This window comes from Pinus tabuliformis, chromosome 1_1 (assembly GCF_031772625.1).
Source record: "Pinus tabuliformis cultivar Carrire ecotype Pingquan chromosome 1_1, CPIR1, whole genome shotgun sequence".
Classification (NCBI taxonomy): Eukaryota; Viridiplantae; Streptophyta; class Pinopsida; order Pinales; family Pinaceae; genus Pinus; species Pinus tabuliformis.
In genome coordinates, this window is record NC_142297.1 from 315772679 (window position 1) to 315779662 (window position 6984).

Below are 6984 nucleotides of genomic sequence, written 5' to 3' on the forward strand. Positions count from 1 at the left end.
GACCGGGTGGTTTTCCCCAATGTTGATGCAGTAATTTTAGAGGCATTAACAGGATCTAGGGAGGAAAATGGATAGGAATCCCAGCAGATCCACACTGGATGGAATGGCTATGTAAAACTGAATATTCTTTCTGTGCTATTTCCTTGAACCCTAAGTAGCTGCAATCTGCGTATGTTAGTTGGTATTTCAAAATATTCTTCAGGGTCAGTCCCATGAACCATGCTAATTCCCCGCACTTGAATTGTCCATTCGGAGATGTTAGAATCAAGATTGACAATATGGAAAGGCTTTGAAAATAAAAGACATGAGAAACACAAGTTTGATAATACAACCCTATTTTGAAAGTCTATTGAAAGCTTCAAAACACATACAAGTGAATGGTCAAACACAATGTTATCTGACCGCCAAATCCGATGCAAAATTTCTCTTTTTGCGATATCTTTGCCCAGGTCTCGAAGGTGTTCGTGCATTCTTGTATGGTTTTCACTGTCCATCTCTGTTATAGACATATTTGGGCACTGCAACCCCAATCACATATGTCCATAAACTAAAGGCTTCTAAGCCCCTAGTGTTGGGGATTTGATTTCTTATTTGTTCCTAAATTTCATTGTATCATGAGATAGACCTTCTCTCCATCCTACATTCTTCCTCTTCTTGGTGTATCTCCCCGTGAATTTCCGAGTGGACAATGGAAACATAGATAGAACGAGAGTGCTTTATAATAGGTTGCATATTGCACTCTCGAGCAAGGGGAGAGATGAACCCCACTCAGTGACCCTTGCATCTGAAAGGATGGTGAACTCAAGGAATACTAAGATAGGACAAGGGATAAAGAAAGAGGGAACAAGGGTTAAAAGTGAATAAAGTAAGCAAAACCAACCTACCATGACTAATGGGACTAGGATACTCAAAGAAAACAATGAACCACCAAGGAGTTTCCTAAAGGGTCTTTAAGTTGACCACCTCGATGAAAACATAAGTAATGGAAACCATCAGCCAACCTCAAGGAAAAATAGAGGAAGCAAGATTGAAAGGCTTGCATTTTAAATGAAGTGTAAAGGACCTAAACTTAAGGAGAACAATGCACCTAGAGGTGACCCAAATATAATAACCGTAAAAATAGACAAAACAACGAGACAAGGGCCAGAGCTAGAGCTCCAAAGAAAACAAAATCAACAAAAATAAAGCTAGGGAGAAGAAGACACCGAAACCAATCCCCTGAAGAAATCTTTGTCACTGTGACCTAAGATATGTGGATTAAAGATGAATAACTCTTTGATGAAATGAAGTAGAGAATTGTATCCAAAAATCCGTGCTACTTATCTTAATCCTAGACTTCCTCCTAAGCGAATTTCTTAGCCTAAATTTGCAACACATCAAATAAATCACCTCAAACATTCCCTTAATGCAAACAAAAAGTTGGTTTGGCCTTAAGAGCTAGATACAAGGGGAGTAATCATTCCAAATTGCAGAATATTTCCTTTCTCCCATCTCCCAACAATTATTACTTGTCATGCCTCTCTGCACCTTCATTATCGTGATTGCAAATCCATCACTATTTGTACTAGCTTTAGAAACATCCAAGCACCAACCAAATTGGATTCAATCATTAATATGTTTGGAAAAAATAACATCTAGATCGTTTTCCAAGTGTGTGGGTGGTTATGGCCATGATCTGCACTCACTATCACATCTTTAAACATTATCATGGCTATATGTCACCCCTATAGGAAAATCTTTTATAAAATTATTTAATATTGATGAATTCATTATTTAAACTAATATCTTTTCATTTGATGTATCTAAAATGTAGTAATAAGTAAAGAATATATATATAATCCTTTAATGATTAAATTTTATATGTATTTGTATTATTTTATTATATGATATTTGTATTTTAAGAAAAGAATGTACCTTTTGTTAATTTTATATTGATGTAAAAAATTTCAATTTTAATGTATATATGTTATTACATTTCAATTCTGTTTTATTTTAATTATATATATTTTATTATGTTAATAACGCTGTTTTTGAAGTTGAATAAGGTAAATGATATTTATTATAAAATATAACATATTCCTTTTATTATATTGGTTTATATATATATTTAATTGTAAAACTAATTTTAAAATAATAAATTGTGTAAAAACTTGAAATTAAATTATTAATAAAATTAAACTTAAATATTAAAAATAACATAATAAAAAAGATTTATTATTTTATAAAATTAACTCGTTACGCACTGAATAACTGTCCATTTCAAAAAAATTCAAACATACCATCATCACCCTCCCTCCTTTATCTAACGGTTCTTACGCCAGCCTGTCACCCTCCCTCCTTTGCCTAACGGTTCTTACGCCAGCCTGTCACCCTCCCTCCTTTGCCTATCGTACTACGCCAGCCTGTCACCCTCGGATTTAAAAGTTTAAGGAAATCTGCATATAATATCTGCCATTAAATTCAAATGTATGTTAGAGAAGCGGCCTTTGTTAAACGAGGAGGGAGCGGCATTGGGCAGTGAAGATATTTTTGGTGTTTGTTTGCCAGTAATCCATTGAACTTGTTTTTCTTTCTGGTCTTGTGTTGTGTTGTGTTGTGTTAGGCATGGCCATGTCTATTGTTTTGTTCTGAATTGTTTTGTATTGCTGTGTTGTGATTTTTTTCACTGTTCTAGTATTTTATTTTTTCCCTGTGTTATTTTTTTGATTCTGAATTTTGTTGGCAAGTATGAAGGTTCTTTTGGTTTTTAGAGTGAGGGTTATTTTATATTTTGTTGGGTTTTGATATGTGAGAGGAGGATATGAAGCTATGATACGAAGTAGGATGAAATTAGCAGATTGAAAGAAGAGGTAATCTATGTTTCGTTACTCATGCATGTATTCTGTAACAATTGTGTTCCAGTGGCAGAGTTTACGGGCGTGATCTATGTTTGAATTGTAATAATGTATGTATTCTGTAATAAATGTGTAAGGTATTTTAATCCAGGGGCAGAGTTCCAGGTCTGGAGGAGAATCAGAGCCAGAGTTTTCGGGCCAGAGGAGAAAGAGCCAGAACTTTCGGGCCAGAGGAGAAAACACTGAGGCGGGGTTTTAGGGCAGAGGAAATATTTCTGTTAGCGAACCCAGCCCTGATCCTAACAGCAGAAACAGAATTTCGCTGTTGCAAGTAAGCTTTTAATTTCTGCAACTAGTTTTTAAAGAAGGTATAGTATTTGACCTCAAGTTTACATTCATAGAGTGATGATAAAGATTAAAATTCATGGGTATACCAAATTTAAAATGAACCTGTGTTTATTTTTTACTTTCTTAGTTTTTGTTAAGTATTTAGGAAATTATTATATTCTCCGGCCCTGGTTCTTCTGCTTTCTACCCAATTGCATTGGAACATAATTTCTCTATTGCTACCCTTTTGCATTTGAACATAATACATCAGGCGTTAGCAGGGGTAGGGTATCGGGGAGGGCAATCCGCTTCCAGCTGCAGGGGGAGTCCCTTGTCATGCTTTACAGACAATTACAGACAATTCCAGCTGGAGGGTTTGTTTCTTATGCTCTGTACATAAGGAGTTTTTGGAACTGCATTTCTCTCTATGTATTTGTTTGCATGAACTACTCCTCCTACTGTTGGGCAAACCAGTGAAGCAATAGAATATACAACAACTGCCATTCATGTTGCTTCTCTACTAGCTACCCTTGCTTCTTTCGTTCCTGGCGCATTAGCTTATTTTGTGGCTGGTCCTGGATGGTGTCGACGGGGTTGATTCTATGTTGCGGAGCCCCTTGTCCTGCTTCAGCTAAAATATTGATCACTTAAGTGAATTTTAGCATAAATTTAAATCTATCAGCTAGGATCCAATAAATTAATTATATGAAGTAAAAGCTGATGAACCTGAATCAGCTAGGACGTAGGTACATATGGGCATAACCTTTTCACTAAGAAGACTGGTTTTCCTGGTGAAGACCTTGGCAACTATTTGGGGTTGAGATTATAGTGGGACATTACCGATCCCCCTTATACCCTGTATTTCACTTCAATAGTGGACAACTTTGTTCGCAGCTCTTGTTATTGGATAAGAAAATCCACTTTCTGAGGCTGTAGGTGTTGCACTGAAGGCCCTTGATATGACATTAGGCATTAAAGCATAATTTAGAGGCCAATTGAAAGAGTTGGGTGCAATATGAGAGCCTGTGGCGACCTAAGGAAATATTTTAAACCCAGATTCGTGGCTGACCTTAACGGGTTTTGTGTCATCAGAAGGCCACAGAGGTGGCAAGTGTATTGGGTCAGGGTTTATCACCGAGATCGTCGCATGGAGAAATTCTTTTGCTGATCCACAAACTTTTGTGTGATGCTATACATCAATTCATGTAAGCCGAAGAAGATTAGAGCACGTCTTAGTTTCCCTCATAGTTTTTTAATCTATATAACCATAAACAAATGATTGGTTGTGAGAATATCTGATGAGACCTGTTGTTGTACAACGGTCATTACTTTTGGCCGGTGAGAGGTTGCACTACAACACTATTCCTAGACTTTAGATGAGACATAGATACGAATAAGAAGTTGCATCACCAATATCGAATCTGAAGAAGTTGCATCACCAATATCGAACTTCCTTTGTCTTACTTACTGCCAGGTCTAAGGGCATCCAAGAAATAAAAAAACTGGTTATGGGACATGATATTCTTCTCAATCTCTATCCTAGTCACAAACATCTGAATCCTGATCTTCATCACCAGTTTTTGGGATTGCATCTCGTATCTGTTTGGATTAATTGCATGAACTACTTATCCTACTGCAGGGTAAACCACTGAAGCGACAGAGTATACAACAAGCTCTGGTTCCAGTTTCTTATTCTTTCTGTTTTTTCAACTTCTTGTGTTCAGCTCGTTGCCTTCAACACGATTCCTGCACTTTAGATGAAATGTCAATGGTGTAATTACAGGTTCCTAAACGAAGAGATTTTCGAATGAAATCTTAATATAGTATTTTTTAGCTTTTAGGGCTTCTTACTAGAGATTTGCTAGTGAAATCATAATATATTATCTTTGTTTTTTAAAGAGTAATTTATTTCATAATATAGTAGTTGTTTTAAAGAGTAATTAGATAAATAAAGTGCATATAAAATCAATAGGTCTTACCCTCTACAGCTAATTCAGCTGGATTTTGATTTATTTACTCTCTGGACTGTACAAAAGTTGACTATCAGCTTTCTATTTCAGATTATTGCTTTTTCATGTTTTTTACTGGGACAGATAGCCTCGGTTATAGATATTTACACTTCCGTCCTTTTCCACAAGTTTCTTCATATAGCAGACAGACATTTCATATGTCAAGGTCAAGGTTGTAAAACTGTTTTGAAAGCTCATCTCTCTGGACATTTCGGTTTGATCCACCAGACACTGAAATTTTTGTTACTGTACTTTAAAAATAAAAAGAGAAATGGCTTAACCCATTTGAGTTCTAGCTGAGCGTTGTTAGCAAATAGTTATTATCTTTCTTTAGCGAAGCTGCTGCTAAGTAGTGTAGTGCTAGATAGTTGTTCAACAGACACTAGCTTCCCGTTGATCCGTAATCCAGAAAAGAAGCATCACCCTAACCCCTGTTTTCTAAAAGCTAAGTCCTCCCAACGCCGTGTTTAGAAACTGGCTTTAATTCGTTCACTATATCTAGCGCCAAGCTATCGGAATTCACCTTTTTGAACCTCGGCTGCGGCTTAACAGATCGACGAGAGATTTCTTTATGGCAGGTTCGGGGCAGGCACAAAAAGGTTGGACCACATCTTTGAAAAACTTCTCATTCGCTGGTTTCGTCCAAGAAATTCTCATCTTTAGGGGGAAAAAGGCGCTTAATTCCTCATGGAATGCCATAACTAGTGTTTTTATTTACTGAGACTTGATGATTTCCATATCTGAATTGAATGCGGGTTCTCTCTCCTTAACTCACCTTAATACCCAAGCCAGTGGTCGTTTTTGTTACTGTACTTTAAAAATAAAAATACAAATGGAATGGACGATTTCTCTCTTTGGTAAAAAAAATCAATAGGTTTTACCTAATGTAGCCAGACGGGTATTGTTGAGCAATTTACCACCTATGTTACTGTAGGTTTAGATTATCTGTATTTAAGTAATTAAGTCAAAAATCAAATAAAGATATGAGTAGCTATTAGCATTTTTGGTTTAAATTGTTAAAATTTAAATTAATGTGTCTAATGAATCTATATATGTTTTTATTTGTTTATTTTTGATTGAGGGGATTTTGCAAATCTTAACCCTATAAAAATTTAGATAATAAGTTTATTAAAATTCCTTATTATTAATATTTTTTTCTTTTTTGGGTTTTATGCAGGGGAATAAAGGATGATCTGGACTCACTCATAATACAAGGAGATGGAATGTGATATTAAATTAGTAGCAGAAAGATGGATAGGTGATTTTTCAAATTTTAACAATATATAAATTTTGATAATATGTTTATTAAAATTTCTTATTATTAATATGATTTTCTTTTTTTGTGTTCTAGGCAGGAAAATAAAAGATGACTAGGGATCATAGCACAAGGAGATGGAATGTGATATTAAATTAGTAGTAGATAGATGGATATGTAATGTCATGATATATAATTTTACTTATTTACTTGTAAATCATGTTGAAGAAAAACTCAAAACTGTACCTTAATAAAATTAGTATTTTTTTTTTGAGGGAGGGGGTTTTCCCTTCCCTAGTGTCCTCATCAAAACCATGGCCATGGCTATTGGTGAGGAATGTTTTGTGGGTGTGTTTTTAGAATTTTTTATTTTTCTTTCTTTCTATAATGCATGTAGTAATAATGGAAAATAATAATAATATTGCATGTAGTAATAATGGAAAATAATAATAATATTGTGTTTAAATATGTTGATAAAATTTGGTTGAAATTTCAATTATATTATTTTAATACTTAATTGTGAATTTAATATATATTTTTAGCTTGTCTTGAAAATCAT

At 34.9% G+C, this 6984-nt stretch overlaps 1 long non-coding RNA gene across 1 annotated transcript; it reads left to right on the forward strand.

Annotated features, from left to right (window-relative positions):
- Positions 1–2511: 2511 nt before the first annotated feature.
- LOC149212811 (uncharacterized) lies at positions 2512–6429 on the forward strand. The gene is made up of 3 exons (XR_016250271.1): positions 2512–2849; positions 2986–3165; positions 6348–6429. It is a non-coding gene; the product is annotated as an uncharacterized LOC149212811 (long non-coding RNA).
- The last annotated feature ends 555 nt before the right edge of the window (positions 6430–6984 follow it).